Source organism: Numida meleagris, chromosome 5 (genome assembly GCF_002078875.1).
Source record: "Numida meleagris isolate 19003 breed g44 Domestic line chromosome 5, NumMel1.0, whole genome shotgun sequence".
NCBI lineage: Eukaryota > Metazoa > Chordata > Aves > Galliformes > Numididae > Numida > Numida meleagris.
The window spans coordinates 57,095,881-57,114,938 of NC_034413.1; the positions used below are offsets into that span (position 1 = coordinate 57,095,881).

Consider the following 19,058-nt stretch of genomic DNA (forward strand, 5'->3'; position numbering starts at 1 on the left):
CTTCCCTTCCCTTCCCTTCCCTTCCCTTCCCTTCCCTTCCTTTCCCTTCCCTTCCTTTCCCTTCCTTTCCCTTTCTTTTTTTTTCTTTTTTTTCTTTCAATCGGAATTTATTTAGCAAAATGCATCTTTGGTATAGATATGAGTGGACACACTGAAACAGTTACTGAGCTCAGCACAGTAGCCCATGCTGTGATGCTACTTTACACTGTCTGAGGACTGGGTCCAATTTATTTGGACAAGCTTTCCCTGGCTTGGGAGGCAGGGAAGAGGGGGTGTCATTTTATTTTTTTTAATCCTTGGTGGAGGTTTGGAAACAGACTGTTCTTCTCTGGAATGTGGTAGGATCCTCTGCATGGTGTCTTGTGATGTGATAAAGAGCAGGTGAAGAAATGTGTGCACACAAGTGCATGCACACACATATGCACATACGCACACGCCTCAGCCTGCTGGGCAGCCTGCCCACCTAGCTCTTGATGTACTACAAGCCATGATGCTTAGCAGAGCTTCCTCCTGCAGCCTGCTTGATAACTGGGGGATTGGCATACAGAGATACACCTTCAGCTTGAGGGCAACAGATTTTACTTTGTTCTGATCAGGCACTTATGAGATCTCTTTGCTGTGGCAGCTGACAAAAGGAGAGAGAAACAAAGCATTAATAAAAGATAATCTTTTGAGGTGAAAATGCCAGGGCTGTAAAAATAATTAAAAATCAGTCAGTATAGCCATAAGGAAATAATGTACTGGTGTGGTTTCTCCCTTCCTGGTTGGACTAGCAGCCATTTTATTCCTACAGTAAGGGGTCAGGATATGATCTCAGTTGCATTCTTGCCACTCTGGATGAACTTCTCAGCAGTCATGTAAAATCAGTGGAGTTGCTTGAGGCTTATACTGGACAAGAAGACACTGACATTCATCTCCCAGCTCTTTGCCTCACATCCTCTTAGCAGTTACCTGACATCTATCATCCATAACACTTCCATATGACATGCTACAAAAAGCCTCTTCCGTGAGTTAAACATTCCATCTAACCTACTGGTCCACCAGAGGGGTTGACAGTGTAGCTGTTGGCTCACTTGAACGCATTCCACTTCAAAACAATGGAACACACTGGACATCTTGGTCTATTGGACATTTGGAGCTCTGAGGATGGCCTACATCTGCTCCGCATGCAGACCATGTTGGCCGATCAGGAGGATGAGGAGGAGGTGGTGTTTGAAGACTTGAGGTTTGTCTCATCCAATATGCTGACCTGAAACGTGGCCTTTAAGTCATCCATTTTTCTTAACACCTTTTATTCTTGACGTCTTCTGAGCAGAAAGTTTTACTCCATGATGCTGGCATATGGCATCCTGTACACGGGGAGAAGTGGTCATGGCTGAGGGTTTCATTTTTCTCCTGTGCAGACTTGGCCACTCTCTTCTGGCTCTCCATGAAAGATTGTGCCATTGTCCAGCACTGGGGGACAGCGAGAGAAGGAAATAAGGTTGCGTTGGATAAAGAAGTAACAGCCTCATCCTCCCTTGGTAGCATGTCAGTAGTGAACCAAGCAACAACACTGAATTGAATTCCTTCACCTTTCCCAAGTTCTACGGCCTCAGTTTTTCAGGTGCCTTCAGAGGCATTACTATGAGGAAGTTGGTGTCATCTGAGCTTGGTCTAGGTCTACATGATCTACAGCAGTTCTCCAGATGTCACTTGTTTCTATGTGCACTGGATGCACCAGAATTGTTGATCTTCAAAACTGCACAGACCCACTGGCACAAAGCATTAGAATATGTGTATGCAAGTGGGTTGTATATATATTATATACATACTACTATATAAATATATATCCTGCATACAGGATATATATTTATGGAAAATCAGGATAATTTTCTGGTCAGCATAATTTCACAAAGGGAGTGCAGGGAGCTCTCTTAGTATTAGTAAAAGGAGAAACTGCACCAGCTACTGTCCTTGCATCTTTAAAAGATAATGTCAGACTTATTGTCACTGCAATCATAATCAAATGTGCACAGAAGTTCAGTACTTGGCTTTTTCATCCAATTGTATTTTGAATGGCAAATAACTTCCCATGTCTCAAAACCTCTGGGGTCTAAATTTGATGTTAGTCCTTGAGACCCATAAAAGCCTTGCGTTTCACCTCCAAAGGACATTGAAATTGGCTAGAACTTACCAGAGCACAGGACAGACTCATCATGAATGCTAAATTTCCTGTTCAAGACTGCACTGATTCAGTTACCAGGTCTTCAATTTTTAAACCTTACTTGCATGCCAATTTCAGGTGTTAGCCTTAAAGATAGCTGTATTTATTCTCTTCATCACCTCTTAGAAGAACAGAAGACTGCAGACAGTTCATCTCATGCTTAGCCAGCATCTCCAGAAATAATAAGTTGTTGCCTGAGTAGCTGAACTATTGAAGCCAGGTTTCCTGTGGAATCATGCCTTCTTTTCCAGATGTTCCATTCTTCTACCTCCATAATAACCTCATGTTTCTTATGTCCTTTCCACCTGGCAAGAGATGATGTGCTCTGAGGCAGTGTGTCTTGAGAAGGTAAGAAAGATATGATCAGTTATGATCAGATATGATAAAATATGATAATTCCGATCAATCAAGCAAAAAAATCTCTCTCAAAGCAAACTGCCATTGGAAAAAAAAATGGTTCTTTCTACATGTGGTGTGTAAATGACAATTTGTAAATTGCTCTTCATCTTATTGTTCCTTCACTTTGTATATATAAAGCTTGTATATAAGCTTTCCTTTATCAAAAAAATTATCTGAAATTCAAAACTTTTATTTTTACCTCATTGAAACATGTTTTTATTTACTGGACAGCATACTTTGATATAATGACAATGAAAACTTTCAGTAGTCCCCTGTTGAAATTTTTAGTGTGTACTTTTCACAAGAAATTTCACAATGTTGGTTTTCTATTCTAATTTGGAATACAAACTCTCATCTTTCAAATGCCAGAGTATCCTAAGGAAAGGAAATCCTGGTTTCTGACCAGCTATAATTATAATCCAAAAGCAGCAAATATTTCATCAGGAAAATAATACTATAAACATTGGGTTTCAAGCAGGGAGGAGTGGTATTTAATAAAAGAGACCAAGAATTGTTTGAAAACCAACTAGCAAAGCCAAGTTGAATTTATTCTCCAGATTTAACCTTGAGATGAAGACCATAGCAAAATAGCCTGCAAAGAGTGGATTTCCATCTTTCCAAACAGTTGAAAATCTTGACAGCAGAGAGCTGCATGTTCAGAGACATCGTCCTTCCAATTGATGGCTTACATTTGCACAGAGAGAGGTGCTATTTAGAGGGCTACCTGATCTCTAATCAGGTAGTAACCTACATTCCTTGAGTTTCAAAGCCCTGTGGTAGCATCTGAAGAGAAACATCAATATCAAAGCATGTTGCAAGGGAGCAGTTTTTCAGATTCACTGTTGTCATTTTACTTTCCAAATCTGTAGGGAAACTGTTAGGTCATGGCCTGAAATGATGATTGAGCACCTGGTGAAGGGGTATGGCTGGCCCAGGAAGCACAGGTGCAAACAATTTACCTGTGCTCAGGTACTCCCAGGCTCATTTAAGGGCTAGCCTCTGAAGGGTGGACTTCTCCTGGTTGAAGGCCTTCTTCCTTGGAGGAGACTTTTTGTAGCTAGAGTCTCAACACCAGCTGAGTGAGTCAATTTTTTTTCATATTTTTGACTATCAGTATTCCCAGTGATACTTTCCCTGGTATTGTGAGGAACTTGTCAGAAAAAGTTTTGCTGCTTCATAGGATGAACAGTATCTCACTGGTTTTTGTTTTTTGTATATTTTAAGTTTACTTAAAGTGAAGTGTTATGACTTCAGTTTATTTATTACCAATGCAACGTTTAAGTGTTTGAATGTTGAATGCAGCAAATTAACTTCTTAAAGTAAGTGTATCTACTTTGTAACTGAAAAGGAGCTTCCAGATTTTGAGTTGAATTTGCTGTTTCAGCTGGCTCTAAAACTTCGCTCTAGGTATTCTTTGCCCATATGCTTCTTCCAAAATATTGTGTGAATCTTTTTTGCTTTCTTGCTAAAAAGTAAAATGAAGAATACTTCTCTGAGATTAGTAAATAGTCTCACAGTTTACATTGGTTTGGTTATGAGGAACAACCATTTATTAAAATGAGATAAATATATGTATGTAGGTGAATGAGATTTTACATGTATATGTGTAAGTATTTATGAATGCAATTTAGAAACATGGGAATTTGTTCTTTATTCACTGGGAAAGCTGGGAACTGTAGAGCAAAACAGAAATGAATGCTGTGTAGAAATTCTTTCTTCTTTCCTTTCAAAACACCTGGAATGTGTTTCTGAAATACAGAAGCAGTGCTTGAAACCTGTGTTCAAGACCTTATTTAGACTGGAGTGAAAAATTAAGTGTTGTGAATCTTCTACTAGCATACTGGTTCATTTCAGTATATCCAAAATTGGTTGTGTAGTACTGTGGCCTTCTGCAGGAGAGTGGTTCAGAAACAATCAAGCACGAAAGGTTGTCACTCATCAGGATGAATGTCCCCTGTATTGACATATATATAGTAGCATATGTAACTTTTGCCTAGGGTAGGGGTGCTGCCCTTAACGTTTCGATTAACATGAGTTGCCAGTGTTGTAATGGATTTGATATACAGAAGGGCAGGAGTTTAGAGGAGATCTTATTGTTTCACATTCGGCCCAAATGACTGCTGTGTGTGTTTATCCCCTTCAAAGACTCATTGCTGCTATAATCTGTTCAAAAAATCTTGTTTACGTACAAAACATCCCTATGAGTTTCCTTACTGTCAGTTTCCTAAAATTAATTTGTCATTTCTACATAGGAGACTGCAGTTAAATCCAAAATATCTTTCAAAAAAGTACTTTCATATATGAGACTTTCACATATATACGCATGCACACGCATATGCAAGTATGCATTTTCTTAAAATCATGAAGTGCAAAGCCAGGAGAAACCTCTATGACTGCTCATAAAATCTATGTATCCCTAATACAAGAGAGTCTCTAAAATTAACTTTTGCTCCAACTGTAACGAGCATATAGAATGCTTCTTAGAAATCAGATCAGTCTTGACCTCAAAACTGATTGTAAGGAAGCTTTACCACAATCCTCACTTGTACAGGCTGTGTCTAGGTACACAGATGTGCATAGATATAATTGCACATAAATAGGCATGCTCATATAAGTGACTTAAAAATTCTGACAATGATTGAGTAAACCAGGATGGCTTAATGGGCACAAGAAACCTATTTAGGTTTCAGTGATGTGTCTAATCTTAATACTGTAACTGCTTTTTGCCAGGTCAGCATATGCAAGAGGCTTGGGCGGCAGCCTGAAAGCTATGCTCCACTCTGCGGAGCACAACTGTGTTGTGGCTGTTCAGTCTAAAGTCATGTGCTAATATTAACAAAAAAAACATCTGGTAAAAGGGACTGAGCTTACAAAAGCCCATCCTGCAGTTCCAGCACTTGGACAGCGATGGGAAAAGGGAAATAGACTTCACACCCTCAGCACGCCATCCATCAATGGAGTGTGAAAGAAATGTAAGGATTACTGCCCTAGCCTTCAGGTGCCAGGCATAATTATCTAGAGATTGCAGAGTTCAGTTTTTACTTTGCCCTGCTTATAAAGCTGAGAGGTCCCATTCCTTCTCAGCACAAAGGTGCTTATAGGGGGAGGAGGAGGGATGCAAAAATAAAATAAAAAATACAGCTTTGAAAAGAAAGCAGATGTTTCTGGGATCCTGAACCAAGTGCTTTAGCTATGGGTTTTGCCTGGGACTTTGAGAAAAGCAAATACCGGAGCCCCTGTTTATTGGCTGTTTCCTTGCTCACACTGCAATATGGCTTCCAAATGGAACAAGGCACTGAGTCAAAAATCAGCAGAATTGGCTTAGAAAAGGGAGGAGGGGGGGATTTCTTCTCAGGGGAGACAGTGAAGTGTTGCTTTCAGAGAAGGAACCTTTCCATCCACCATGAACCTGAAAAATAAAGTCAAACCCCTGGCATATCCCACTCTCTCCTTGCAGGAGAGCTGTGGTGAGGGAGACCCTAATTGAACCATTCAATAAAGATGCATGTGTCATCATTTCTTTTATTGGCATCTAATCAGGAGCATGTGGAAAGAAAGCAGCACCCACCAATGGAAAATGCCACCTGTTTGGAATCTGTCAAAATAAGGAAGAGGTATTTGGATTGTAAAGCTGTGAACATCTTGCCAGAAGTGTTGTTGCTTTTTTTCTTCAAGTCTTCATCACTAGTTTTCCTTTCACTTTCCTGTTGTTTTCAGACAAAGCAATGAACTCTAGTATCTTTGGGGTGTAAGCGTATTGCCTGTTTGAAGTTACCACTAACAGATTTCAATTTCTTCTCTAATGTCAAGAAATTGCTGAGCATCTCAGGGATACACAACTAACAAACCAGAGCCTTTGTCCCACTTTCAGTTCTAGTTTGAACCAGCTCACATCAGTAGCTGGTTGGGACATGTCCACAAAATCTGCAATATTTAAGAGAACGGACTCAGTCTTCCTTAAGGTGAGGACCTTTACCAGTAACTTCTCTCCTCAAGGTGCACATACTCATTTCTCTTGGCAAAACCTGATCATGGATACCATTGGTTGTGGCCTCTCTGGACAGTCTGTTGAGATAGGAGAGGGACTATGAAGCTCTCAAACCACAGTTATAGAAAACTATAACCTGCTCTCTTGCATGAAGCACAACTGATCAGTCTATGTGAGGCTCCTGTACAGTAAACAAGTTCCATCTCGCCTTGTGTCTCAGCAATGCCTGCTAGTAAATAACTGCTGCAGAAAGCCAGGCCAGGGTCATGATGTTGCTGTCATCTTCTACAGTGCTCCTCACTGAGAAACTGCAATATGTTTTTCAAAGATGGCTATCTAAATGCATTTGAATTAGGTTGGAATTACTATGAGAAGCAACTCTGTTCCTCCTGAATGGCCATTTAAGAATGTTGATCTACTTCATGTGTGTGAATATCTTCCAGAGTTGATTGAGTGTGGAGGGACTTAAAAGGGCCTTCTGAAGGTTCTCCCTTGGTTACACTTTCACCAGATACTCTACACAACACAGTGAGTCTCGGTCAAACTAGGATGGGTACTTTCCTTAGATTGTGATGAGTGGAGCCTGTGAAGAAAACTTATAAAAGGTCAGAAATAGCCTACTACTTGCTAGTGTTAGATGCATGCTGAGCTGATGAAACCAGCTAACTAATAGTGGTATGAATCTGCATTAGCATTGATAAAAATCCAGCCAAACAACTGCTGTGAAGAGCAAGGTGACAGACCAAGTGATAGCTTTAAAGCTTTTCCAGATGTATCTTTCTATGCTTTTATGACTGCAAAACCAAGACATGCCAGTGGTTTTTTAGAATGAGTTTTAGTGTTATTCCATCTCTAAAGGGAATGTGTTTTGATGCTCAGACCATTTAAAATTTTTCCTTCAAGCTTTCAAATTGCAGCACTTGATTAATCATTGACAAGGGTGGCAAGGATTGGGGGTGGGGTGGTGGGGGGGAATGAGATCATTCTTCTTTGTGACCCCAGCCAAGAAAAATACACTCAATGAAGCTATGTACCATGACTAGAAAAGGCCTATTTCAGCACAGGATAGTATAGCTTGGCTAAATAATCCATTCATCTTACCTGAGCATTTGAAATCTGTTGTAGCAAACCCTAGAGATCTGCATCCTACATGACGTGACTCGCACTTGAGTGATAACTCTTCATGGAGCCTCTTAGTTGCATCCAAAATATTTTTCTTTCCAGAAAATTCATGGGCTTCTGTTTGTAACCAATAAGCAGGAATACACAGCCAGAGGAAGCTGTGTCTACAGTTTACTGAAAGTAGAAGTATCAGCAAGGAACAAAGGAGGCTGATGAAGAATTGAGGGTTATTTTCCAGTGCATCTGCAGTTTCCATTTCTCATAGAGGTTAAACCAGTTGTGAGAGAGGTGTTCCCTTTTGGGTGTGAATGCGCACACATACTACTTGGATACTTGATGACTTATGTAGAATGGATGTTTTTCTTCTTAGTGTCTCTCTATTAATTTGCTGAATTTCTGTGAAATAAAATCACCTTGAAAATTTCAAGAAAACTTGGAATAAATAACTATAAGGGAATAAGGTTTTAATGCTTTTGTTGTTTGCTGTCTGTTCCCTGTATGCTCTCACAATATCTTTAACGTATTTCAATGAACTCTGAGAGGTGAATGTCTCAGAGGTCTCTCAAATGTATGTTCCTGCAGTGGGGAGAAAAGGTTGTAATATAACTCAGTTATCTATCTTTTTACTATGATTATTTATATTTTCTCATGTTTTTCCATTGACTGGTCAGTTAGGACATATTTGGAGCATTCAGAAGTGTGTTAACTTTTGGCCCACTGGAAAGGAAGATGAAGGTATGCGGAAGAGAGTTATTAGACACAGGAATGAACTTCAAGATGTGGTGGACTACAGGGATGAAACACTGTGAACATGCTAGGGATGTGCTAACAGGAGGTAGAAAGTGGACAAGTGGAGTTGTTGGCAGCAAGACTTCATGGTGGAGGACATACACCTGGAAGAAATCAGGTCGTTTATTTCAGTCTGGCACCCATCAGGCTATTTGTTTTACTTCTCAGGGAACTCCCATCCTGAAACCTCCAGGCATTTTGGCAGCTACTGCTATTGGTATTATGTCAATGTTTGAAGTCTCTAGGCAAGAACTGTATCTTCTGCTTATTGCTGTATGTACTAAAAGTCCGAAGGCACCAAAGTACCTGGGTAGAAACAAGAATAAGGTGTACAGACCAGAGCATAAAGTCTGAAAATGACTTTGCTGAAGTCTCCCAAAGTATGGGTCTAATAGCTGTACATGGAGTGCCAAATCTGTATTTGTTTCATTTGGGCCACGTTAAGTATTTGATAGTGGTCAAGTAACATGGAACTAGTTGGTGTTTACTGGAGAGAGTTGCCTGAATGACCTGGCTGTTGAATTTTCCTCTGCTTTGTTTGGACTCTACATCCTGTGCATTTTCAAAGGTATTAATTTTACTTACTGAGAAACATTTTATAGGTCAATGAAATTTTATACAAATATTGCAGAATAGCCCCTGAGTGAAATTGTGTTATGATTATTCATGTTTGTGTTTGGTGGCTAATTCTATGGGCCACACACAAGCACCACCACAAAACCTATATGTTAAATTATAACAACTTGGAGCTCTGACCTCAACTACTGCTAACGAGCAGGTTTTAAGAAGAAAAAACTTGCTAATGAAGTGTACAAAACTAAATGAAATGCACAGTTATGTCCATTAAAAGCTTTTCACGAGTCCACTTTGACTATATCTATACAAGAAAAGCAAAGAATGTTTGGAAAGATTTTTTCCAGGCACTGGGACATCATTGCCTGTACTACTACAATGTTAGAATGGTCTCTGTCATCATTTTGTCCATGCTGACTAATAGTCTCCAAAACTTATTTCCAAGTGTTGTTCAGGGACTGATGCAGAAACCTTCTGCAGGAGGCAGTTCTCAAGTAGCCATCCTGTTTTGGGGTTCTGAGAGAGCCTGAAAGGCAGCCATTCTGTGCCAATTGATTTTAATGCTAGAGAACATTCCTGGGCACGTGTACTCCCTTTATTTGTATCAGTGTAGTTGTGCTTGGGGTGTGTCTGGCTCATGATTAGAGTTAAATTACTGGGATTGGGGGTGGAGAGGAATTTTTCCCATGGTCACATTTGCCTTTGTGTTCCTCTACAGCAGGGGTCAAGGCCTATTCTCAAATATCATAAGCCATTTTTTTAAAGAGCAGGACGTTCACAATGGCTTCTGTTAACTGTTGTGGCAACTTCCCATCTTTTCCTACAGTTTCTATTTTGTCATGTACTGGGAGAATTCTCCAGACTCTTCTGTGTGGGAACATATGAAGTAGAAGATTTGTAGTCCCCCTAAGTAAAGAAGTTATTGAAGAGCTTCTGCAGTCATGGAGACAGGACTTAGTAACTTGTGAAAACCATCTGAGGCCTCTGTTCCTAACTTCAGGGAGGAAAAAAATCATGATCTGTTTTTCTTCAAGCAAGTCACAGAACTTAAGAAAAGACTTAATCCAATTAACAAGCTAACATGAAATTCCCACCAAAGCCTTTTTTGCTACCAAGACAAAAGCTTAAGGGAAACAGGTTCTGAGTAACTCCAGGCTTTATAACCAGGCCAGGCTTATGCCAGTCATTGCATGGTGGATACAGTAGTTTCCAAAATGCAGCACTTCAGGAAAAGTTATAACACCTACATTTTGCAGCTGTAAGCAGTTAATTGGCATGGTTATTACTTTTAAGGTGGCTATATACAGGGAGTAGGGGAAAGAGTCAGGTTTTCTGGCAGTTTGGGATTTTCAGTGGTTATCCAGTGTCTAACTATGCTAATGATTTGCCTTTTGAATATTTGCTATCAGAAAATAATTGCAGATGTATTCAGGCCATTTAAAGCTTCAACTGCTAGACCTTCCTTCGTCTTTACGTTTAGATTGAAGCAAAAAAATTATGATTGAGGTGGAAAAGACCCTCTGACTGTTTTGCAGCAGTTTCTGCAGTAACAATGTATTTTCTTTCTGCATTCTCAGTTTACTTTTCATGTTGGTGGTCCCCCTTCCAACTGGATAGCTAACTCTGCTCATTCAAAAACTCAACAAGCCAAAGAGATTTTTTTTTTGTGGAAATCCTATTCCAGGAGCTATCCCTTTCCACCTCTCAGCTGCCCTGTAACTGAGGTATGTCTAAGCAGACTGAGTTCAGAAGAGGATGCAAGAGAATGTTGCATTCAAAGGAATTAAACTTTTTTCTATTGCTCTAATCTTCCCAATCAGCAGAGGAAAGCAACCAAAATTTCAGAGGAAAAAGTGCGAGGGGAGACTTAAAATCTCATTCCCAGAGAAGCCAATTTATCTTTCAGAGTTAAGGATTTTTTTCCCCTCTTCTCCTGCTATGCCTAAATTTGGCCTTCTAATAACATTTTTATAATATACCATTACACAAAGAACACAGCAAAAGCACATTCAGCTCAAGCCCAGCTGCTTGTAAAGAGTGGATGAATGAACTGTTTTTTCTTTTTGCTCTGCTCGGTGTGTTTCTCAGCACCTCTGAATTTAACTTTTATTTTTTTTAAGAGGAATTGGGACAGGATTTTCCTGTTCATTTTATAGGCCAGTTACCTTTCATCAGCTCTGTTCTAGATTTGTGAGGAAACATCTCCTGAGCTCAGTATTTGATGATCCAACAAGCCCTTTGTGGAATACAGCAGTTTCTTGAAGAAGAATACACCTATAGGATGTCATTTTCATTCTTCTTGTTTGTAGGCAAGAAGAGAAAATACGGGCATCTTTGTCACGCACAGACATTACACTAATCGGTTTGGATGTTATCATATATTCTCCAAATAACATGTTTTCTGTAGTCTTTTGTCATATCAGCCAGTCCCAGGATGATGTTTGCTGCTGTAGGAGGTAAAATACAGTATGTATTTTATGTACATGAGACATTGCAAGAATGCAGGAAGGTCATCTCGGTGCATAAAGAGAATGTGCTCAACCACAGAATGCCCTGTACACATTTAGTTCTACAATTTAAACTAGTTTCCAAGGGGCAAGGAGGGAGATAAAAGAATTGTTTAGCACCTCTGCTGGAGCTGCATGCCAGTGTTCTTCCACATGGAAAAAGAAGTACCGTTATTGGCATGGTGATAATGAATAGGGAGTGATTGTCTACTCTTTCATTGTTTCAGTGAATGTCTTCTGCTTCCAGCAGAATTTCAAAGGCAAATTGAAACAACCAAAACAATATAATTTGAGCGGAATGCAGGAGCTGTATAACCTATGGTCACAGAATACTATGGATGATAAAATTTACATAGCTTTAGGGAGAGTTAATTTGAATCAATTCATGGAGGAAAAATCCATCTGTGGCTGTTTAAGATACTACCTCTAGTTCAGGTGGACAGTGAATAAAACAGCAGGAACTAAGGCACTTGTCCTCTCCTTAAACTGTTCTTGGGCACTCCTGTGAGGTTTGTGGAAAAGAGCACCAGGTGAGATAGATTTACTTATTTTGTTACAGTTGTGTCCAAAAGAAAAATTACATTTTGAAAAGTCAAAACGTTTCACTTCTACTTGCCAACTACAATCTGTTTTGTTTTACAACTGAGTCAACTTCAGTCTTCAGAAAACATTTAAAAAACTTTTATTTCACAGTGAATCAAACATTCTGTGCTTTATTCAACATGGATTTTTCTTGTTTGTTTTTTCTCTTTTGGAAAGCAAAGCTGACATTTCTGTTTGGGTTGACATGGAACTTCTCTTTTTCTTTCTTGAATCCTCCAAAATTGGTTATATTCATGCAGCTGTCCCCAAGTAAATAGCTGCCTTTTTTTCCTATGCTATCAAATTTGTTATTAAAAAAAAAAACAAATAACAGTAATGGCCTAGAGAAATACTCATGGAACAATGGAAACTAAAAGAAAAGCCATGCCAACTGTAGTCAGTTTTCAACTTTGAGTGGAATGAGAGGCTGAATATCATTGTATAGTTTGCTAAGTCACTTTTAAAGCACTCTGAGTTCCTTCAGGATGAAAGGTGTTATATTAACACAACTTATTGTTATTAGGACTTGTGAAACGTGTAGATATTATTACAGGCTGTGGTCATATTTCCCTAGACAAAAAGAAATGCCCCCATCAGTTTTGCTCACTCCAATTGGATGCTTACTAGGTGCCTGTAATTGACTGATTCCCTTCTCAATGTTAAACTCCATTTAAGTGGTCCTGTTCCTTTTTGTTTTTTCATTGGCTGCATGTTATTTAATTTCTCGGAAATGAGTTTTACTGAGCAGTTTTCAGTGCTGCTGGATGTCAGATGCCCTGTCTTAATCACCATTCTCTATTGACACTTCTTTGTCTTTCTTGAAGCTGTGTCCAGCTTCAACATCAAGGATGTTTGAAGCTGGATACTTTATGGTTGAGGTTTTAATGCATAGGTCAAATGTGAGACTGGCCCAAAAGCAGACCTTTTCTATTGTCTTTCCCAGTATGTAATCTATGACATGGGCGGAGACAGTGGCACCAGCATGTTCTGCTCAGGCTGCAGGTGTAACCTATAATCAGGTGAAATAAATTAATCAGCTCTCCCACTTTCTGCAAACAACTACTGCCAAAAAACAAATGCTGGTGTTTGTTTTGGTGCATGGGAACATTTCTTCTACCTGCCAAGCATTTCTATTACAGTAGACCTCTTCCTGACCCATCTCTGTCCCAGGTTTTAAAGACTGCTGGTGAGGTTGATGCTTTGACAACCTTTATTTGGAAATTACCTCTAGCACAGAAGATAAAGGGCCTGGATTCAGTCTGTGCTTGCTTGGAGAGTCACACATTTAATAGTAAATACCCCAGAGATAATATGCTGCTAAGTTTTACAAGCAAATTTACCCAGCAGCTAGCTTGTGCTTTCTGGCATCCACCCAATGCTGCTCTCCCAGAGGGTCACAATATATGAAGAGAAAGGAATGAGTTAGCATCCATGTTATGTGACAGGCTGAGAGGGAAAGGGGATGGGTACAACCTTCAGGTATGACAAAATGGGACTGCTTCTCTCTGTCAGTTCAAGATAGCTTTGAGGAGAATGGAGCAGGGCTGAACTTTCATGTCACTTGGCTATCCAGATACTGTAACAGTAAATTGAGAGGCTCTTCTGATATTCTTACCAATCCCCCAGTAATTTGCTGGATCCAGCCAGAAGTTGCTGTGTATTGCCATAATGAAATCATTCTGTCTTTGCGCTGTCAGTTTTTATGGGGTCAGAAAGATGAGCACGTTCAAGGAGTCTCCTGGCTCTTTAAAGTGCAGATAACTTGAAATGAAGCAGCAGCCTGGGAGACAACATTGGCCATTGCACACTTTCCAGTCTGCTGGCAATGACTTCAGTGTGTCCCCTCACAGATGGGCAGCATGTGCATTTCTATGAGTGAGGTCACAAGTTTCTAAGAGTTGTGCAAAAGGCCCAGCAGGCTGTGGAGCAGATGAGGAACCTTGTTTTATCTGCCTCAGCAGAGGGATAAACAAATCTGTTGCTGCCCCTCAGATGTGATGTTTTGTTGAACTTGTGGCCTGAAGGCCTGAAAGGTGCTTAGAGGCCTCACGGCCTCCAAAGGCCACTAAAGGAAGGCTGCTGAAGCAGGGCCGCAGCAAATGCTACTATGGCCTTCTGTCCCTCTTTGGAAGAAGTTGCTCATCCAAGGAAGAAGTGAGGCTCCCTCTGGCCTGGCATCCCATCCCTTAGTTTCAAAGTTGAAATGATTCAGTGTGAAGATTAGTACCAGGATTCACTCCAGGGCAGAAAGGTGGGTGAGGAAGCAGGAGAGGGGGCTTTGGGAGTGGCTTATACTGTAAATTGATTTAAACTGCTGTTTCAGGCTCTTTGAGGTAGGGATTCGACAAGCTCCTACAGTGCTCTTGCCATCTTTGAATGCAAGCACTTTAGGCTATTTTAAGACTCTGCGATAGGAATAACAGAGCAGCATGTAAAATTTTCTCAGCTGACGCTCAGGAGAGAGGAAGCTGAAGTAAGGAAGAAAAAAACCTTTGAAACTTCCTACCATTTCCCTTTGAGCCACCTCCAGGCTTGAATTGCAGTAACCACTGTGCTCCTTGCATAGCTGTGGGAAGACCCCTGAGGTATATCATGGAGAAATGCCAGGACCAGGCACCTGACTAGGAAGAAGGGTGCTCACACAAAGATCACTCCTCACAGAAGGGAGGAGGCGATTGCTAATACCTTGTTTTGTAATAGTACATTTCAAGCAAGAGTTAATGAGATTAAAATCCCATCAGACCTTAGTCTCTTCTCTGCCTCTGCATCCCTTTAGATTGTCAGAGTCTGCAATAAATTTTCCTCTACCTTGGTTTGTCTCTTTTTTTTTAGAGGATTTCATCTGCGTGGTTGCCCTGGGAAGCCAGGAAACAGAACCATAAGGCAGCTGTATGAGCAGAGAGAGAACTCAGAATCAGGCCAGAAGGATTCCTGTCAGCAACAGAGAGGTAGAGAGATATTGCTGGTATTGCTGTGCTTATTATGCTTAGTATACTTCGGAAACAAAGAAAATTGCATTTTGATCCATGTGAGAGTATGTTTCTATTTAGACTACTTCTCACACTCTCAGCTGTAAGAAATTTAATGTAGAGAAAAGGAATCGTAATATTGGAAAACAAATAAACAAAACCACCGAAAATAAAACAGAAAAGGCCACGAAAAGCAGACCCAACTTCTGAAGATCTACAGATTCATTTCTGTTACAGGTCTTGAGAAGATGCTTCTTGCTCCTAACATTAATGCTCAGAACCTCACACAGATCTCCCAGTCCCATTTATATTTTATATGATAAATCCAGGGTTGTGGGAATCTTATTTTAAACACCTGTTTCCAAGGTATTTGTAGAAGTCAGGATGGGTGTTGACACCAAGCAACATGTGTTTGTGAATATAGAATCTTTAACTAAATTAGAATATGCAATTTTTGACACCACTCTGTCCCTGAATTCATTGGCTTAGAAAATGGAATATTATTTCTTTTAGATCCATTTACATTTAGCTGAGTGTTGTCCATGTTTATTTTGGTCTGACTACAGAAAGAAGAACATAATGTTAAAAGAAAACAGATCAATAAACAAGTATGCTCCAAATCAGAAAATTACTTAATTGCCTGTGCAATTAGACATCACTAACTTTTTTTCTGTATAAAAGTTATGTGAATGCTTAAATAAGGGATTAATACCTCCAATGTGGTATCTATATAGCGTTATTTAATGGTATTTCACTGAGTTAGGGCTCAGGTTTCCACTGATTCCTGGTTCAACAAGGACAGAGTTTCTCAGTCTTTTTGGGTCACAACCCCTTTCTAGAAGTCAATCATTTTTGTGACTGCCCATAAAAGTAAGAGTAAAAAATTCTGCTCATGATAACATGGTGAAGTCTCTCTAACATGTTTGTGTTCAGGTTTTTTGAAATCTTGGCAGGGAATATTTGACCTTGGAGATAAAGGTGGTACAGGGAGGTAGACAGCAAGATTTCTTGACCTTAGATTGTAATAACATTTCAGTGCCTCACAAACCCTCTTGATTGCCTTTCTGACCCCTCACTCCCTTTTCCTCTGCTTTCTACTGCAGTTTCACAATGCACAAGTTGAGAAACATTAGTTACAGAGATGGCTAAGTATAGTGATCTCAAGTGGTAGAGAATCCATTGCTGTGTAGCCATGAAATGGTTGACCCTCCCTGCTAGACAAACAGAAAACAAAACCGTTTCTAGTATAGATTGGTCAAAATGGTGGGGAGGAGGAGAAAAAGTGGTAAGCATACAGGTTATGCCAGTAGTTCTGTTAACTGTAGTAAGGAGTTTTCTGATATTGTCTTTATGCCTCACGATCTCCTGTGGGATCAAATCACAACTTAGAGAAAGATTCCTGCCTTCCTTCCAATCTAAAGCAGGTTTTCCAGATTTCATATTGCTCTTGGCGAATATTGTTTCACTGTTATCAAAATACTGGTATCAGAGCTAGACTCCAGATCTCAGTTAAAGTCTTTCTAAAGCAATATGTGAAACTAATTTGGGTTTCCTAATCCCAGCTAGCATTTCATAGTATAGTGTTGTGCTTTCACAATATGAATGATACATGTTTATGCTGGCCAGCTACACAAGTCACTCTGTCAGTCTCTCTATAAATGGCAATATAATTGGGAGAGCATGTTTACAAACTTTATTCACACCTCTCTGACTGGTTCCAGGTCTGTCTCACTCTGAGGGTTTCCATTTTGCTGGAACAGCCCAGCAAGAACATTTGTTCACTTCAGAGCCAAGAATTTCAGCTCAGCTTTTGAATAAACGGATTGCCTGAATATGAGGGCTTTTCTCTTGTCTCTCTACATTGAAGCTCAGGTCTCTCTCTAACCTTAATAACGTTGTAGCCAAGAGGTAGAAAAGGGCTAACAGCTCCATTTTTGACTGTATCCACAGGAAATCTTTCAGCAAAACTGGACCCAAAAATGGGTTTCCGAATTCCACAACCCATACTTAAAGCAAAGACCATCTTTTCCTTCCTGTCCTTTATTGGCAGGAGCAGTATTCCCATGGTGCTTCTGTATGCAAGTTATTCAGCCTCCCAGCTTGCAGTTTTCCATTTCATTTCCACACAATGGTACCTCACAAAGATACTTCCTTTTTTTAGTGGTTAGCTCTGATTTGCAATTAGCTGGTGCTATTCAGACAGCCTTTATGTGGCACTGGGGTTTTTCCTTGATACGCTTTCCACGTCTACATTCTGCAGGTCACCAAAGGTTTTATGAGCTCATACCTGTACTGCATTTCTCAGCTGTGACTCACTAGCAGTTGGTCAGCCTTTATGCTTCCAGAACACCATTTTACATTTGGAAACCTCTTTGGCTGTAAATACGTCTGAAGGTTAGTGTGGATCTGTCAGTCGGTGACCTTGCAGGACAGATGTTTACAATTACTTTCTCAGCAAATATAGGCCAAGAGTGTAGTAAAGAATATGAATCATTTATGTGCCCAGTTTATCATTATGGTCACAGAATCAGCAGCCTTAGTCTTGGAAACTTGGTTAAAGCGAACTTGGCAATTTAAATATTCATAAAGCACGTAAGATTTGAAGGAAATTCTTTTCTTGACTGCTTGAGGCAAACTGAGAAAATATTTTTCGCTTCACCTATGCAATTGCTTTGTGGCCACTGTCCCACCTCTGAATTTTCATTAGCATGTATCAAATTGGTCCATTAAAGCCTGGAAGACACTGGAATACAACTGAGCAGAACATTTAAAAGCGTTCTGAAAACCTCCAAAAAGAATTAGCTCCTAGTTGAGTGTGATATGACCATTCTGTAAATTTCAAATGTCTCTTCATCTGTAAACATCTTCCAAATACTGTAAGGTAACCACACATTTCACTCAATTATGCTTAAATTGAAATTTCAGGTAACTACTATCAGATTTAGTTCAGTGGTACTTTGACTATTGGTGGAAAGGATATCTTAAACACTTTTAAAAAATGCTTTTCCTCTTTTACTTGAAATTAGAGCATTATTTAGGGTATTACTGCAGTTACTATTATTAATATTATTAGTATTTGCTTTATCTCGCAGTTTGTATTTACTTACGATTTCTAAGATCCAATCATACATTCAGTTTCCTAATATGTATGCAGGGTATGTAAATTAAGTTAATGTTCTGTGAAATGCTTTATCTGTTTTGCTCCTGCTTAGGGTAGAGCTTGGTTTATTTTGGATGTTCTTCATTACTTTCAGCAATGAGGGCACATGTGCAAAAGATCATGTTTAAATGTTGTTCTAAGTTTTCTTTCTAAAACTATTTAAAATATGGGAAAACTGAGGCAGAGAGCAATTCACTTGTCTACTTTCACCTGTGTAATTATTGATGAGGGTGAGAAATAGACAGGAAATAGAGCCAGAGCTCCTGAAATGAAAGTATTTTATATATTAATGGAAAAAAGATCCTATAAAATCTATGACTTCCAATTCCTGGACTGGGAGGCAGCTAGGTAAAATACTCAGGTTTTCCCTTAATTTTGACACCGTGGTAGTTATGGAGCTCCAAGAAAAACTGTTGCAGTGCTTACTGCTGCTTCCCTGTTTTTTTGTGTCTGCTTCTACTCTTTATCCTAGACTCTCTTTTTTGTAAAGAGAGTTTGCTCAGACTAAAGAGATCTTTGAACCAAGACTTTGGTGTGCTAGAACCTACAGTAGTGTGAACGGTTTTCAAGAGGTCATCATCATTGTTTTCCCAGCTACACCGCACCTTTATAATGAGCTGTCCTCTGAAGTGTTTTTCTCAGCTCTTGAATGTCTTCCAACTTGTTTCTTATGGGTGTGAAACCTGATCAGTTTTGGTGGCTCTGCACAAAGTGATGTAAAGTGCTGGTGAAAAGCCCACAGGCTTTTGACATGCTTTTTCCC

The 19,058-nt window shown here is 39.7% G+C and overlaps 1 long non-coding RNA gene across 1 annotated transcript; it reads left to right on the plus strand.

Moving 5' to 3' along the window:
- Window positions 3,618-17,699, plus strand: LOC110400273. Its single transcript, XR_002439731.1, has 3 exons — window positions 3,618-3,684; window positions 14,999-15,114; window positions 17,396-17,699. It is a non-coding gene; the product is annotated as an uncharacterized LOC110400273 (long non-coding RNA).